General features: G+C 43.4%; 1 protein-coding gene across 1 annotated transcript in view; it reads left to right on the forward strand.

Moving 5' to 3' along the window:
* The window catches only part of SRRM4 (serine/arginine repetitive matrix 4), a 442,185-nt gene that overhangs the window by 39,972 nt on the left and 383,384 nt on the right, over positions 1–18,829 (forward strand). The gene's annotated exons all lie outside the window — the stretch shown is intronic.

An 18,829-nucleotide genomic window follows, 5' to 3' on the forward strand; every position in this document is an offset into this window, starting at 1 on the left:
TTTAGGTTAGGAAGCTGTGGAATGTCAGGTGATATGGGCTTGGCTTCTGATTTTGAGTGGGAGACTTTAAGAAGCTTTGCTCTAATTCAGAATTTCTCAATTCCTGAGGAATTTGTGTGGTAACCAGTGTCAGTGGGGATATTCTAAAGGATCTTATGGTCAAGTATATTTGGGAAATAACAACTTAAATAACATAATTTGAACTTCTTTCCTGCAGGACTCCTTAGATCTTTAATGTGTTCATGTGCATTATGAATCTCCAGGGGAGGAGGAAATCGAAGGTCCAGTATTTCTTAAACTTGTATGATGTCCAAACTAGGGATTTCAAGGAATTCCTAGCTCTGAAGAAAACTACTCTTTTGAGGAATACAGTTTAAGAAATACTGGTCAAGGGGCACCTGGGTGGCTCAGTTGGTTAAGCATCCCATTCTTGGTTTCAGCTCGGGTCGTGATCTTGGGGTCCTGGGATGGAGCCTCCAGTCCAGCTCTGCACTCAGCGGGGAGTCTGCTTCTTTCTGTCTCTCCCTCTCCCTCTGCCCCTCCCCCTGCTTGCATGCACACTCTCTCTCTCAAATAAATAAATAAATCTTAAAAAAAAAAGAAATACAAGTCAAGTTCATTAACCATGAGAGCATTAAATGCTATAAAGGAAAAACACTGAAAAATCTAAAACTTTAAAAAGTCCTTTTTTTATGAGGATGCACCCAGATTCTAACAAGTTCAGTTTTGTTTTGTTTTTTTTTTACTAAGAGATGTGGAATCCTATACCAGCTCCATCAATATTAAAAATAATAAAAAGCAACATTATCTAATGTGAATTCTAAGCCCTAGGAAACTGTGCTGAGGGATTTATGTGCACTGTCTCATTTAATCCTCACCACAATAAAGGAGGTAGGTGCTGTGATTAGTCCCATTCTATAGCTGAGAAAACTGAGGCACAGAGAGATTAAAGTAACTTGAATGTGGTGGAGGTAGAATCTGAAGCCAGGTAGTTGGACTCCAGCGTCCTGCTCCCAACCCATTCTAATGCCAAAATAATTTGAATATTACATTGGGCAAGTCTCTTCTCTTCTTGAATCTCAGTTTCTTGATCTGTAAATTGAGTGTATCAGACTTTTATAGTTTTTTTTTAAGATTTTATTTATTTGAGAGAGCGAGAGCGAGAAAGAGAGAGCACCAGGAGGAGGAGGGGTGAAAGGAGAAGGAGAAGCAGACTCCCCGCTGAGCAGGGAGCCTCATATGGGGCTTGATCCCAGGATCATGACCTGCACTGAAGGCAGACGGTTAACCCACTGAGCCACCCAGGCGCCCACCGCATCAGACTTTTTTTTTTTTTAAAGATTTTATTTATTCATTTGAGACACAGAGATACAGAGAGAGAGAGAGAGAGCATTAGCAGTGGGAGAGGCAGAGGGAGAGGAAGAAGCAGACTCCCCGCTGCGTCAGGAGCCTGATGTGGGACTCGATCCCAGGACCCCGGGATCATGACCTGAGCCGAAGGCAGATGCTTAACCATCTGAGCCACCCAGGCGCCCCCGCATCAGACTTTTAAAGCAATCCGGTTCTATGTAGATTTTCCATGGTTGCGCAATTTGATATCTGTAAGCCCACCTTGAGGAAAGTGGCCGTCAATAAAATGGTTTCCTTGCTGCAGGTGATTTAAGATGGGGTGGGGACAGTGGAGGTGGAACTGGGGAACTTCAGACAATTGCTTTGGAACAGGGGCAACAGCCCTGAATGTAGGTTCCACCACTGCAAAATGACACACTGGCGAGGTAAGTAAGAACGTGTGAAAATGAGGCCTCTGGAGAGATCTCTATTGATTGCCAATCTCAATTTAGCTACGATATCAGATACCTGGACAGATGTCAATGGCTGCACTAGAACCCCAGCTTCTTTCCTGGCACGTGGCAGATGGGTGCTTAAACCAGTCTGAGCAGTTCACTGCCTTGCCATCCATCAGCCTATGGCAGGTGGGCCTGAGTCATCTCACGTTCTTCTGGCTCTGCATTGCTCACATGGGACAGATGTCATAATGCCAGAATTGATGCTTCCTTTCAAGGGAAGAGGACAGGATGGAAGAAGCCTGTTAAGCAACCCTCGATGATACTATGTATCTCTAGACCACTTTATGCCTTCCATCTCAGAGGGAGCTAGATTTCCCGAGATTAAGATAATAATCCTAACCATTCACTGAACCCCAGATAGGTTCCAGAAACATAAGATGTTGTTGCCATTTTACAGATGGAAAAACAGAAGTGAAAAGCTACCACATTGTGGAACACTTGCTAAATGTCATTAGTCTGCTAAGCTTATATGTACTTTAAATATATATGGTTCTCTCCTGCACACACACACACAATCCTATGAATTCCTACTGACATATTTTACTATGTGGTATGTTCTTGAATTTGGATTAAAGTAATTCAGATAGTGAGAGATACTTCTATTATGAGTCTCATTTTATGTGATGAAACCAAGGCAACTAGTACAAAGCTCTTAATGGAAGTATTAGAATTTAACCCAGGTGGCCTGACCATACCTAAGATAACCGTGCAATTTATAAAAAGGCATTTTTGTTGAGGTATAATTGACATACAATGTTCTATCAGTTTCATATGTACAACACAGTGATTTGACATTTGCTGTACGTTACCAACTGATCAGCATAAGTCTAGTTACTGTATCACCATACAAAGTTAATACAGTATTATTACAGTATTCCCCAAGCTGTACATGACATCCCTGTGACTTATGTATTTTGTAATTGTAAAAGAGCATTCTTTTGAGGGTGAAATGGGTGCTATTAATAATAAGGCCAGAATAGCAAGTGTGAATCAGGATGGTCCCATGTAAACCAGAATATATGGTCATTCTAGCTGTATGGATCTCAGTGAAATAATAAAATTAAATAATGTACTTAAAGCATTTACCCCCATACCTGAAACAGTATGTACTCCATATATTTTATTTTATTTTATTTTATTTTATTTTTTTATTTTTTAAAGATTTTATTTATTTATTTGAGACAGAGAGAATGAGAGGGAGGAGGGTCAGAGGGAGAAGCAGACTCCCTGCCAAGCAGGGAGCCCGATGCGGGACTCGATCCCGGGACTCCAGGATCATGACCCGAGCCGAAGGCAGTCGCTTAACCAACTGAGCCACCCAGGCGCCCCTATTTTATTTTTTATTTGACAGAGAGAGAGAGTACAAGCAGGGGTAGTGGCAGGCAGAGGGAGAGGGAGAAGCAGGCTCCCTGCTCAGCAGGGAGCCCGATGTGGGGCTCGATCCCAGGACCCCTGGATCATGACCTGAGCCAAAGGCAGACACTTAACCGTCTGAGCCACCCAGGCGCCCCCTGTACTCCATATATTTTAGCTGCATTTCTTACCCATCGTGAGGGTCATTGTGAGGAGGATGGCCATATTTCAGGTTAAAGAAATGGCTGTCTTACTTCAGCCAGTGTTCGGTTTTGTGTTTATTTTTCCTGGTTAATAATGCCAAGAAGAGGCAATGTCATGCCTTGGATTGTGGAAGGGGTCCCGGAGAAATTGACCTTGTGTTGACCTGGAAGGTTGCTGGAAAGGTTCTCTCTGAGGTCCTGAAGGGTATTTTGTAACTATCTCATTTGTAACCAAAAGTGCATTTTGAGACACTCGGGTGTGTTTTGTGGTAGATGAAGAGATGGTCTGTGTTCAATGAGTATCATGGCCCTGCAATTGAAAAATGAACTGAAATATTAATAGGTCTTACCAACTGCTGGCTGATTACAGAGTTGAAAAGGCACTGGAAGCCTTTGGGACAGAATTGCCATGTGCTAGAAGAAAAATGATAGGAAAGGAACAGTGCTGTGGGCTGGGGAGGGTGGCTGCCCAAATTGAGCAGAGCTATTATTTGAGGGCAAGGACCACGTATTCAATATGCTGTTAGGTGAATTGTGCCCCTTTAGGATTATCAATAAGCTACTTGTATTTGAGCCTGGGAAATTCACCGAAGACTGGGTTGAATTAGATGATAGTCACAGATAAAGTAATGACATAGGAATGGTTTAGTTTTAGCACCCTCTTCACATCCTTCATATCATCCCCACAACTCGGATACAAGAACACATCTCCATGTCTTGGAAGCTGCTATCTGGACCTGCCTGCTACAGTGCCATATTCTGTGGAAGGACCTGTGCAGTAGGAATATGTTTAGCTGCAAGTAAAACTCCTCTGTAGTAACTTACAACAAGGGGTCAGGAAGTCAATGGTTACTGGTGTTGGTCCAGTGAGTGGCGTGGGAATGTCAAGACCGGTGTATCTGTTCTTTCTTCAGCCTTTCCTTTATGTCCGTTATCTTAAGACCATGTGGTAGCTGCTTTTGTTTCAGACATCACATATATGTTCAAGACAGGAAGAAGGTGGGCAGGGGAAAAGGCAAGGGCACAACACCAGCTGCTTCTGTCTCCTCTTAATGGGAAAGCAGATGCTTTCTCAGGACTGCTCCCTCAGTAGATTTTGCTTATCTTTGTTCCCTGTACCTGGGTCACATAACCATCCTTAGCTGCAAGAGAGGCTGGGAAGAGGGAACAGGAGTGTCATGATTAACCTAGACCAATGACAGCCCACTCCCTGGAGTTGGCACTTTATTTTTCCAAATGAAATTTGGTTTCGTTATCAAGAAAGAGGGGAATAGATATTGCTGAGGCAATGAACGGTGTCTTCCATTGTCCTTTTTCTTTACAATCAGAGATAGTAGTCTGGGGAAACTGATTTCTATTATGATTTTATACCTTAAGAGTCTTGAATTGTGCTTATAGCTTCTTAGAAAATGTTTAAATGGATAAATGACTAGTGTATTTCTGCTGAATTACAAAACAGGCCAAGTAGTCTCATTTTCTGTTAATATATTTTGGTTTGGGGCTAGGAGTTTTATGAAAACACCACAATTTGAAGATGTGGTTCTAATAATGAGAATTTCAGCTAACAGCAGGTCAGCAAGGGCAGATTTCATTTTCATAGAGCATTGGAGTTTGCAATATCCCTTGGTGGAGACTCTTGTTGCTTTTCAGTTTTGTGAGGAGAGTCCTAATATATCAGCCCTGGAAGAAGTCTTTGATAATGATAATAGGTAGAATTTTTGAACACTCACCACCTGCTAGGCAATCTGCTAGGACTTTATTTTTCTTTAAGATTTTTTTTTTTATTTGAGAGAGTGAGAGAGAGACAGAGAGAGAGAGAGAGAGCCTGAGCAATGGGGAGGGGCAGAGGGAGAGGGAGAAGCAGACTCTCCACTGAGCAGGGAGCCTGACTCGGGGCTCGATCTCAGGACCCTAGATCATGACCTGAGCTGAAGGCAGATGCTTAACGGACTGAGCCACCCATGTGCCCCTCTACTAGGACTTTAAAATTATCAATTCATTTCATCCTTGTGATGAGCCTATGAGGTAGATACTATTTTAATCCCTAGTTCATAGAGGTGGAAATTAAGACCCAGAGAGATTTAGTAACCCACCTAAGTTTATAAATATTGCAGGTGGGGGAGCTTGGATTCAGATCCAGACTGTCTGGTTCCAGAGCACATGCTCATATTCCTTAGGCAAAGTGGCCTCTCGGGTAATAATAGCTGTCCTTGGTTGAGAGTCTATTTTTGCATCTACGATATAGCATACATTTATGTAAGCATGTTACATACGCTTTCTCATTTGACTTTCACAACAACCCAGTGAGGCAACTACAATTCTTATCCTCATTTTACAGTAAAAGAAACAAAGCACAGAGAGGATAAGGGACTTGGCCCTGTATTAGTTTGTGTAGGGTGAACTCTGGCTTATCTGGGCCCCGAACTCAGGATCTTTGCTTGTGTTTTTCTGTATTTCTTGAGATCAATCTTTTAAAGATTCATTTATTTGAGAGAGAGAGACAGTGGGGAGGGGCAGAGGGAGAGGAAGAGAGAGTCCCATGCCAACTCTGCGCTGAGTTTGGAGCCCAACTCGGGGCTCGAAATCAAGACCCTGAGATCATGACCTGAGCTGAAACCAAGAGTCAGACACTTAACCTTGTGCCACCCAGGTGCCCAGAGATCAGTCTTTTGAAATCCCTCATTCTAGAGATGAGATTCAACAGAAGCAGGATGAGGAAAGCTCATTGAGGGTGGCTAGATGTTCCAAAGTCTGTGAGGTAAGGGTCATTATCTTCATTTCACATGTATTGGTTATGTTACATGCTAAAATGCTGTATCCAGGAGGACCCTATATAGAGTGGCTTAAACAAGAAAGAAGCTTATTTCTCCCTCACGTACTGGTAGAGTTTGGTGGTTTGAAGCTGGCTTCCATTACTGGATTCAGTGCAGCTGTTCACTTGTAACTTCTTAGCCAGCAGAAAAGAGAAAGGGAATGTGGAGGGAAAACACCTTGCTTTTAGGGGGTGCAATATGGAACTTGCACATACCATGCAGTTTCTCCTACTTACATTTCACTGATCAGAATGTGGGCACATGTCATAACTGCAAGACAGGCTGAGAAGTTTCTAGGTGGGTGACCATATGCTCTGGGAAGGGAAGAAGGGAACAATGGATATTGATTGGGGGCCGGTTGGCAGTCTGTGCCACATCAAAAGCAAGGAAGTGGAGGCTCAGAGGGTAAATACTTGCCTAGTACCACATAGTGGCAAACATGGAGCATGCACATTTTTTTTTTTTAAAGATTTTTTTTATTTATTTGAGAGAGAGGATGAGAGGAGAGAAAGAGCACATGAGAGGGGGTAGGGTCAGAGGGAGAAGCAGACTCCCCGCTGAGCAGGGAGCCCTATGCGGGACTCAATCCCGGGACTCCAGGATCATGACCTGAGCCGAAGGCAGTTGCTCAACCAACTGAGCCACCCAGGCGCCCCAAGCATGCACATTTTGAGGAAGCCTAGATGTGGGAGAAGTGTCAGGATGTAGGGAAACAGCTTGGCAGGTCAGGGAGTGGTGCAGAGAAAGCACGCTGCAAAGCCCCAGGTGGCAGAAACAGCCCACCGTGAGAGATTCAGGTACTTGCAAGAGCCAATCGTAGAGGTTGGTCAGGTGGCTAGCTGGGTGCACGTGAATTCATGCTTGTGATTGGGCAGCGTGACTTGAGGCACCAACAGGAAGCTGCCGAACTTTAGGGAATACAATTTTCAAACAGTACGATTGGAAGGGTGGTGCCCCGGAGTTATGCAACATGTGGGCTCTTCCAGGAAGGCCTTTCTACTGCACCTTCATCGGTCAGATTCCTTGGGGAAGCAGACTTCGAGATGGGGACTGGCATGCAGGGGGTTTGTTCCAGAGAGCTCTTGGGATCAATACCGGGGGTGGGGGGTGAGAAGGAAGCAGGATTGAAAAGAGGAGGAAATGGAGCTGAAGCAGGATTGAAAAGAGGAGGAAATGGAGCTGCAATTGGCTCTTAACAGAAACCTCAGCCAACCTGAGGGAGAGTTCTGAAGAGGGGGTGATTTTCCCAACTTGTCTCTGAAGTTGTCTCAGCAAGAAGGCTGAGTCTACATACCCGCTGTTAATTAGTAATTTGGTGCTGGCTGCCTGGGAAAGTCTGCATGACCTTGGACATGACCTCAGATGAGGTAGCTCTCTCCGGCTGAGGCAGTCCCTGAAAGGGGCTGATTGCAAAGGGCTCTCCTGAAAGCACTTCAGGAGTTGAGCTATTACATCCTTCATTTCTGAAGGGGGATCTTGGCAGCACCTTGCAGCATCCACCGCATTCCTCAGTCAACACACTGCCTACTATTCCTTTATCACAGAGTGTGTCTTGAAGAGCTCCCTTTTTCAAATCTCAAATACCCTTGGATTGGTGGGGAGAGGTATCTACAGTTTAGATTTCATTATGAACTAATTAATAGTTGGTTTAACTCCCAGCCCCTCCTGGGGGTCTGTGACTAGCATCGGAGAACATTGAAGGGAGAGGTCACACCTAGAGTGGATGGGACAAGTGACAGGAGGTCTACAGGAAGCAGAAGGGGAAGCTGAGAGGGAGACAAAGCCAAGTTCCTTCTCTGCTCACCTAACTCAAGGCAGATTCTGCCTCAGGTGGGAATCACAGGGAGAATGTGGGCACTGCGTGGTTCTGAAGTCAGACTTTGCCAACTCCCAATTTTGCCCAAAGCCAAGCCTGCCCCAGACATTTGCTCTTTCTTTTGTTTGAATTTCTAATTCGCTCTTTACCAAGATGGCTACCTGTTCAGGAGAATGAAAGATCACAGTTTGATCTGGTTCGGAGTTTGATTTTTTTTCTCTCTCCCTCTCAGCATAACAGCTCAGACATCTATGGGCTACAGCTAAAAAGTGATTTTTAAAGACTTCTCATTGGCAAAGAAATCAATGGGAAGAAATCTCTGCACCCCCCTTCCATTTTGCTTTTAATTATTTTTCTCTTCCAATCCCCTGCTAGGAAAGTTTTGTCTGAGGCCATCCATCATACTTTGTCAGAAAGTTGCATTGTTAAGATGGGGGTCCTGCTGGCTGAACTGAGGAGCTGGTGAGATTTCCCCACAGTCTTGGCAATTAACTCAGCTCGAGGAAGGGGTAGAATCAAAGAATGCCATCAGGAAGATGGAATCCCAAGGCAAAGTCATCTTTCAAGGGCAGGGTTATTGCAGAAATATCTTCATGGCAGCCTCCAAGGAACAAGTGTTGGGGAGGGTAGGGTTAACGAAAGGGACAGGTCAGAGAGGGATGACCTTTCAAAAAGATATGGAAGGAAAGGACTTGGGTGTCCCAGATGCTCTCACTCCAGGCTCGTCAGTCACTCAAAGGTTGTGTCACCTCGGGTAAGTTGGCTACCTTTCTTAGTCTCAGTTTCCTTATCTCTGAAATGGGTGAATACATGTTTTAGTGAGACAAGGCAGTGGGAGAACTGGGAGGAAACACAGGCTAGTGTAAATAAAGGAGACTTTAACAAAATTGTTAAATTGTAAGAACTCTTAGCACGAAAGACACTCTCTTAAGGTGTTACGTGCACACTACAGTATTGTTCCCTGTAGGAACACTGTTGTATAGCGGATTTCTAGAGCTTGTTCTCATCTTGCATAGCTGAAACTTTATATTCATTGAACAGCAACTCATTTTCTTCTCCCGCCACCGCCCCCCCCCCCCTCTGGCAACCACCATTCAACTCTTTGTTTCTATTAGACTATTTTCATACTTCATATAAGTGAAATCATGCAGTATTTGTCCTTCTGTGACTGGCTTATTTCTTAGCATAATGTCCTTTGGGTTCTCTGTGTTCTTGCATATGGCAAGATTTCCTTCTTTTAAAAGGCTGAATAATACTCCATTGTATATATATACCACATTTTCTTTATCCATAGCAAAAACAAACAAACAAAACACAACACCAAAAAATCCAAAACAAAAACAAAAACCCTGATTGAAAGATGGGCAAAGGACTTAAATAGACATTTCTCCAAGGAAGACATATAAATGGCCAACCAGAATATTAAAAGATTCTCAGCATCACTAATCACCAGGGAAATGCAAAACAAAACCACAAGGACATATCACCTCAGGATGACATATCACACCCGTCAGGATGGCTACTATCAAAAAGACAAAAGATACCAGGTGTTGATGAGAAGGTGGAGAAAAGAGAACCCTTGTGCATTGATGGGAATGTAAAATGATACAGCTGCTATGGAAAACAGCATAAATAAAATAGAATATAAATAAATAGAATAAAATAAATAAAATAGAATATAAAGAACAGTATAAAAAATAGAATTACCATATGATTCAGCATTCCAACTCTGGGAATAAAAGGGGCTTAATCATGAAGTCCCTGGAACTAGAATGGAAAGTTACCAGAATCTAAAATAGCTCTAATGACCTCTTTTCCTTTGCTAACTCATGGTCTCTATCTTTACTTTGGGACTGTTCTATTCTCCTTTCCACAGACCTACCTCATGTGTAACTCCGTTTCTGCTTACCAAAATACCAGCTGGTACAAGACTTTTAAGGTGGCTCCATCCCCACTCTGCCTTATGAACTTTCACTTTCCATTCCCATGAACAGATGCCTCCTCCTGTTTCTTAGTTCACATTCCTGTGAGAGAGAATCTGTTTGGTTCATCTCATCTTTATGCACTATGACTTGGGATGGCTGCCTTGAGGTCAGGTGATTAAACCGAAGCCAGTCAGCTGTCCATGAAAGGGTGGGCTCACATCGCATCACATCACATAGAAGCTTATTGCCTAAGGAATTTTTACAATTGTGAGTGAGTGGTTGAACTTGACCACAGTATTTGTGGTATTCTCTGGTGCTGCCCCCACCCACCTTTCTCAGAACAACCTCCTGCAAATGACCACATGAAGAAAACAGTCAAAGCCACCGAAACCAGCAGATTCACACAGAAAATCCAAACGAGTTTAAAGTGGATATGAAGACAGTTCAGTGTCCTAATACAGGGTTCCCGGCTTGGCTTTCTTTAGCTGTAATCTGATTAAGGGGGAGATAACCAATTAAGGTCAAAAGTTTTCCTTGAAGGGGGGTGGGACGTATAACATAGCTAAGTATGGCAGGTTGTATTTTCCACAGATGGCCACAACAATATCTCCAATCCCACATGCGCTTTTAGAGCCTTGCTCCTCCCCATCAAGAGTCCTTGCCATTTCCCCTACAACCTTGTGACCACCTTGAGCAGTAGAATATTGTGGAAATGGTATTCTATGACGTTACAGGCTAGTTCACAAAAATGCTATGCTCCTCCTCCTTGTTCTCTTAGGATGTGCACTTTTGGGACATGGCCACCATGTTGTGAGGAAGCCCAAGCCGCCTGTGGAGGGGAGCGAAGTTCTTCAGCCCATAGCTTTGGCTGGATTCCCAGCTGAAACCAGCACCGACAAGCTGGCATGTGAATGAGCTATCTTGAAAATAGGTCTTCCAGATCCCAGTTGAGCTGCCTCACCTAATTCTGCTTGGAGCAGAGAATCATCATCTCTGCCAAGCCCTATCCAAATTGCAGATTTGTGAGCAAAATAAATGATTGTGGTGGTTTTTGGCCACTCGGGTTTGGGATATTTTGTTAGCAACAAATGGCAGATACAGCACTGGATAGACACTCTTACGAACTTTTCTAGTTTTGTATGTGAATGGGGAGTGAAGAGGGTTGAAAATGGGCAAGGGGAGGTCATTGGCTGCAGAGGTGGTGGGATACCCCAACTCTTTAAAAAAAAAAAAAAGATTTATTTATTTGAGAGAGAAAGAGAGCAATTTTTTGAGAGGCAGAGGGCGAAGCAGACTCCCTGCTGAGCAGGAAGCCTGATGCGGGACTCAATCCCAGGACCCTAAAATCATGACCTGAGCTGAAGACAGGCGCTTAACTGACTGAGCCACCCAGATGCCCCAGATACCCCAACTCTTAACAATCACTGCTTACTGAGCACTTGCTCTGCGCCAGACTCTGAGCTAAGGGCTTTAAACTAATTCCTTATACCTCCCTGAGAGGTGGGGAATAATACTGTCATCATTTGATAGCTGAGGAAGCTGGTATCTGGAGAGTTTTAGTCTCTCCCGTGGTCGTGAAGCCAGTATGTTGTAGAGGTCACATTTGAACCCTCGTTTGATATCAGACTAATTCATTCTTGACCAGAGAACAAGAATCAGGGCTAAGATCGGAGATAAGCCTATTCTTAACAGATGTATAACTATTCAATGGGGAAATTTTTCTCGTCCCCTTTGGGATTCATCATGAATTTCATAGGTCCTTCTAATATGTATTTAGTGCTTACCCTGAGTCACGCACTGTTCTAAGCCCCTTACTTCCACATTGCATTTAATCCTTACTGTAACCCTCGTTTTTCAGATGAAAAACCTGAGGTTCTCAGGGGTTAAACACTTGTTCTGGTCACACAGGTAGTAAATGGCAGGGCTGAGTCTGACACCAATTCCCTGCCTGTTAACTACTTCTGCTCCTTAATTTTATGAGTGAGGACGGGAAGGACAAAGGAAGGAACAGGGGGAGGAGGGGAAGAGTTGGAAACAGGAGGGAAGGGGAGAATCCTAAGGTGAGACGCAGAAGAGGGAAGGAGATAGAGACACGGCAGGTGGGTTTTGCCGATGACAGAGCCAGTTGTTTCCAGATGGAGACCTCTCAGTCAGGGAGGGGGACAAAGCTGTCAAGCCATTTTGAGGAAGACACCAAGTCTGGGGATGGTGGAGGGGGACACTGGCAGGCTGACTGTAGAGCCTGCCTCTTATAGAGCTATTCTTCTTCCAATAATGTCGTAGAAATATATAGAGTGAAGGAGGAGAGTGCATTGGAATGAAATACTGTATAATTCATTTGTCTTCTTTACTGAGGAAATCTCCCTATAATTTATCAGTAGGAAAGGTTTAAGTGAGTTTTGTAGTTCTTTTTATATGCCCTTAAGAGGCAGCCTCCACTTTGCCAATGGGGGCTCTTTCATCATTCTATGAACAAGTGGGGATCATGCTTTAGAAAAAGGAGAGGAGTTCTAAGGAAAACAAACAAGCAAGAATTTTTGCAACCAAAAGGTACATGCCCAAATGCAAAGAGAATGCAAATTGTGACCCAGAATGTAAATTTCTTTCTCTCTACGCTATACAGTATGAGCATGAGCACATACACACAGCCTAACACATGTGTATAGCCACACACACGATCCCACAGAGTCATACACACACGCAAACACACACACACACACACGCACTATACGTGCATAGTCATGCACAGACACACACACACCACTGTGATTCCCTGAGCACGGGGTTTAGGTGGCTCCTAAAATTCTATTGAGTTCCTGAGGCTAGTGGACCTGAGTTCAAATTCTCTTTCTGCCCCCCTGCTGGCTTTGTATCTTTGATCAAGTCACTTCACCTCTCTGCGCTTCTGTTTCTTCATATATAAAATGGACATAATAATGTGTCTAGTTCACAGAGTTGCTGTGGTAATGCAGTGATTTATTGCATGTGTAGTGCTTAGAAAAGTGTCTGGCACAAAGTGGCTCTCCATAAATGTTGGTGATTATTGTTGCCGTGAATTGGGTAGATTTCACTATTATCACTATTGTCATCGTCTGTCGTCATCAAAAGTTCCCTTTTCTTGAACCTTGCCATGCTAGGCCCTGTGTGAAGAGGATTACTTATATTGTCTCAATGCTCAAAATAGCTGCATAAAGTAGAGACTATTTTTTTTAAGATTTTATTTATTTATTTGACAGAGAGAGAGAGAGAAAGCACAAGCAGGGGGAGTGGGAGAGGGAGAAGCAGACTCCCCACTGACCAGGGAGCCTAATGGGGGCTCGATCCCAGGACCCTGGGATCATGACCTGAGCCTAAGGTAGATGCTTAACTGACTGAGCCACCCAGGAGTCCCGGGGTAGATACTGTTTTGACAGAGAAGGAAATTGAAGCCTGGAAAGGTTCAGTAACTTTCCTGAGGTCACACATGTGGGAAATGGCCAAACTAGAACTTGAACCTGGGTCTGCATAATTCCAAGCCCTAGTTGTTAACCGTATGGAATGTATGATCTCCCTTATGGGAGAGGGAGTGTAGGGGGAGGGAGAGAGGGAGAGGGAGAAAGGACAAACTAGTGGGATGCTGGGGCCCAGAAGAAAGCAGACCAGAGCATGGAGGAGAGAAGGAAGTGCCTTAGTCATATTGTATGCAGCAGATAGATCTGGACTGAGAAATGTGGGTCCACAGGGTAGGCTAATAATTTTGCACCCTTCAAACTGGTGTTCTTTAAATATTTGCTTGGCATTAATTTGGAGGAGGTCCTGAGCCTGGCGCAGGGCAAAGGCCACTGCTCTGCTGATCCAAGCAGTTAGCTTCAGCTCCAGGCTTGCATTTCATATTCAGGAAGACAAAAGCCCTGCAGTTAAAGAGATCAACCTTCAGAGGAGGGCAGTTGGAAAGCATTTGTTGTTTCTCAAGCATGCCTCTTGGGGAGGTCTCCCCTGGTAACTTATCAAAGTTTACTTTCCAACTGCACACAGTACTATCCCTAAGAGGAGTTCTGGTAAACACAATTTTCTTCATCTTGTTACCTTTCCAGTAATGCTTTGGAGTCCCATATAGACGGGAGCCCTGGGCTGCTGCCTGACTGCCCTACTAATTAATCAGGTCTAGGAGGAGGGAAGATGGGGGAAGCCGTTTGATTGGTTATTGCTGATAACCTTGGGCAGAGCTTGTCAGTGGGGAGGTGGGGGAGGATGCTAGATTAAGCAAAGAGTAAATGTGTGCTGAGGATGTGGAATCAGTAAGTGTGAAGAGGTGCTTTTGAGAAGTTTGATAGATTGAGGAGACAGCAGTGTGAAGGGAAATGGCTCTCATTTTTCTTCAGTTATAGGGAAGATCTGAAGATGTTGCTCAGCAGAGGGAAAGGGTCTGTTAGACAGGGAGACTTTTGTATAAAAGAGAAAGAGCTATTGAGGGGCAAAGAATGTCAAGAGGAGACAGGAGTGAGAAGGATCCAGAGGGGCTGGAAGCTTGGCTTTGGAGTTGGACATACTCAGATTTGAATCCTGCCTCTACCTCTCTAGCTGTCCATCCTTAAGCAAACTGCTTAACCTTTGTGGGCCTTGGTTTTCTCAACTCCAGAATGGGGATAATAATGCTTACTGCACAGAGTTGTTCTAAGGGATAAATAAGGTCATGTTTGTGGAGTGCTTAGCAGAGTGCCTAGCACTTAGTAATACTCAGTGAATGCTGCTACAATAAACAAAATCAGAGGTGAGGCTAGGGGAAGATCTGGTGACATTTAGGAATGGAACAGATGGTAAGTGCTTGCTAAGTTTAACTTCTGGGAAGTTTAAGAACTTTCCTGGCCAGTGAAATTTGAGGGAAATTTTTCTGGGTGCAAGGCCTTCTGGGAAAGGGTTTTCTCCTTCAAGAAAAGAGAGTTGAGAGGATAAAGTCCTCTTTTGAATACCTTTGGATGCTGTTTTGTGAGTTGTGACACCTGGAGCTGTGGCAGCCATTTTGCCACCTGGGGGGAGATGAGGGAGTGTTAAACCTGAGACTAAAATTCAACAGGAAGATGGAGTAGAAAGGTGGAAAGAATGTCTATGATGGAGGGCCAGCCGTCTTGGGGAGTAGGGAGGGAAAAAAAAATGAATGGGAGGGAGGGAGGAAAGAAAAAGAATGTTCTTGAGATTGTTGAGCTGCTGAACAAACTAGTTTAAGTTCCTTATTGTTTAAGCTCTTTTTAGTTGGATATTTTGTTAACTGATGAGGGAACAGAAGGCAAGCTGAGGACAAAACAGACACTGACACTCAGCAAACACCCCCCCCCCCCACCATGAAATACATGTGACATTCCCCAGGCACTCCTGGCTGCCCTAAAGGAAAAACAAATAGTTAACTTGTAGAGATCACAGTCCTACAAGACATGAGTATCTCTCAGTTTACTTACAAAAGCTTTAGCAGTAGCTTCCAGAAGGGAATGTAAATACAATTAAGAATGTCTTTATAACCTGCAGCCCATCGACAGATTCTTGAAGTGGGCAGAGTGTAATGTTCCTCCAGGAAGTTCCCAACTATCTTAATGTTAATGCCTTACTAGAGAGGTAAACAACCTTAACTTGACAATAGCAAGGCCTCTTGTATCCTGTGAATCTTCTTTAATATATGAAAGTTCTTTCTCGAAACCTCCCTTTTTCCTTACCTCCCCCAACCCCATAGTATATAATCAGCTACCGCTCACAACTCCAGAGCAGCAGCTCTTTTCTGCCCACGGGTCCTGTCCCCAGGCTTTAATAAACCACCATTTTGCACCAAAGACACCTCAAGAATTCTTTCTTGGTCGTCGGTTCCAGACTCCACCCCACTGAACCTCACCTATATTCCAAAACTACATCATTGACCATAATCCAATAGTAAATGATAAAGTGTCCCTGGAAGAGAGCATGGCATTTGCAAAACTAAAGAGGCTGGAGGCACATGCTCAGGGAACTGTAAATAGCTTGGCTGCGGGATAGGGTGGAAGGCAGGAAAGAGAATTCTGAGACGAAAAGGAGAAATACAATCACGGAAGTGAGAAACAGTGCAGTGTAAATGGAATGTTCCCAATCACTTAAAATATTAAATGTCTTGATGTTGAAATACGAGTAAGACCCCTGAACTCTCAAGTGACAAGGGTGGAGATACTTGCAGGGGACAGATCACACAGCTGGTTTTTAACACCTTGCCGGATGGATATGTTGGTTCAGTGGAAAGCCACTGAACAATTTCCATCATTAGGGGCTTTTGTGAGCATCAGGAAGTAGAGGAGTGAGGGGGAATGACTGACCTCTTAACCACTCATCTGTTCCAATACCGCCTGTGCTCCTTGTTCTTCCTTCGGGATGAAATTTTTACTTCTATTTCATGAACGAGCTGCTTATTTTTCTCATTCAGTCTAGGTCACAGATTCCAGGATACATAGGGGCCCTGGTTTTATTCTGAGGATAGACCAGAACATGTGTTAATCTTCAGCAATGTGATATTTCTCATGTACTTTCATTTAGCAGCCTTGTCTCTTATTAAATCTAATTAGTTTCTCTGCTGCGAAGAGATCAAGGGCCTCCTCAAAATGAAAATGCATAGCCTGAGTCAGATTTAGCAGAGGACTTCGTCCAGGGTTTTCAGTCACCCTTTCCAGAGGTCCTTAGCTTTTGGACTCAAGCTTGCTGCCCCCCCACCATTGTCAGTTGTTTCAAGGATGATAGACATTTTGGAAGTTGAAGGATCTTGGAATGTATACAGTCCTGCCATTTTACCATAGAGGAAATGGAGTCCCAGCGAGGACAAATGACTTACCCAATGTTACACAGAGGTGGAACTGGAGCACAGATCTTCTGACTCCCAATCTATTGCCTTTATGGCTGTATCAAAGTGAACATCAACTGTAGACTTTTGAATGCCATCAGTACATGAAAATATTCACCAGTGGTTTGTCTACTTAAAACATCGATCCCCATACAGAAATTTTCACTCAGCGCTAGTCTGTCCCCACTCTCTAGTCAGTGTCTCAGTCAGCCTCTTCCCCAATGATCTGATGTTGTAAACATCCAATGGTGTTAAGAAAATATAATGCAAACTGGCTGCAAAGCAAAACTGCAAATCTTGCATATAATGTGGGATTTCACAAAGCTGATGACGGTGATGCATGGTGAGCTGCTCACATCTCATGCAGAGCCCTTGACAGCTGAGTACCTGGCCGAGTTAGGCAATTAAAAAAGACCAAAGCCTGCAAGGAGGACCCCAGAATGGGAGCTGCAAAGGGGAGTGAGGGAAGAGCAGAGGATTAAAAGAGATTTCTGGGAAAATTGATGTCGCTCACCTTCACAAACTTGCTGTGAAAGTCCAACATGAGGTGAAGCATCTCCATGTTATGCTGGGATGTAATGTGGCTAGAAGAATTATGCTCCAAATAATTCAATAATAAATCAATAATACATACTTGGTTTTAAGAATGAGTACGTGGAAGAAAGCAATATAATTACAACTTCAGTTGTTTTAATATAAGATAAAAACATTTTCATAACGTTAAGTTTGATTTTAAAGATAAAGTCCCAATCAAACCCTTTTTTCCCCACTATTTTTATCAGGATTTTATTCAGCTGCAAGTAGCATAAACCTGACTATAGTGATTTAATTTTTTTTTTTTTTTTAATAACATGAAGTTGAGGAAAGGTTGTTTCTAGCTCTGGTGCATTGGCTCAATAATTTTAGAATGATGCCTTTGTAATTTTCTTGTATTTTCCCTCAGGGTTACAGGATGGCTGTTGCTGTTCCAGCCTTCACATCTGCACTCAATTCAAGAAGGGAGTGAGTGGGGAGATGGCTGTGCTAGTCTTCTCTGACTCTGTATTAAATCAGAAAATCAAAGCCTTTCCCAGAAGCCTCATTAAATATTTCTGTTTATATTTCATAGGCCATATCTCTCCTAACTTCAAGGCCATATCTCTCCATAAATCTAGAAATTTAGTATTTGGTTTTCTAACCTTCAAGTAGTGGGAGGTGGCAAGGGATAAAGATATTGTGAATGACCAGTGTCTACTATAGTGTTTCAAGTGGCCTTTAAGAAACTCTAATATTAATTTTCTAAGATAGTAAAATTCACCTGTACCTAGAAATTTACCTTCAAGGCCCAAGAAGCTTCCAGAGATCAGACTTGGCACATCTTTTAGCAGAATCTGAAGCTGAAATGGAAATTTCTTTGGGCAATGTCAACTTGACATGATTCTTGCTTTTAGAAACAGCAACAACCATGATGTACAAGCAGTTTACTTTCCATGTGTAGTATCTCATTTGACTCTTATAACAACCCCCATGAGGTACATAAAGGAGATGTTGTGATATTTTATATTTCACAAGTGAAGACACCGAGGCTCAGAGAGATGAAGCAACTTATCCAAGGCAACCCAGCTGGAAAGAGTGGTAAAGTTGAGATTTGAACCTTGGTTTGGGCTGACTCCAGATTTCATGCTCTTTCCATTACGCTGAAGTGCCACATATCGGCATGTTCCAAAGCATGTCCCATAGAAATAGAGTTAAGGGATTTCAAAAAAGGTGGGATGTAGCATATCTTCAAATAAATTTGAAACCTTATATGATAAACAGAGTTAGAGGCTTCTTGGATATTACATTGTAATTCTCCAAGGACAGGCTAGGATCTACATCCTTCCCTCAATTACTCAATTGTGGAACCTTTTAAGTACCACATCCCATAGGACTATCCATTCATTTGTTGATCTAACAAAATTATTGAGCTCCAACCATATTGTAGGCACTTTTCCAGCTCTTGAGGAACATTGGTGATCACTGATAGACCTGGTCCCTGCCCCCACAGAGCTACCAGGCCAGCTTGCA

This window comes from Mirounga angustirostris, unplaced genomic scaffold, assembly GCF_029215605.1.
Source record: "Mirounga angustirostris isolate CCGP_5_RB_7025 unplaced genomic scaffold, mMirAng1.0.hap1 SCAF_14, whole genome shotgun sequence".
In the NCBI taxonomy this organism is placed as follows: Eukaryota; Metazoa; Chordata; class Mammalia; order Carnivora; family Phocidae; genus Mirounga; species Mirounga angustirostris.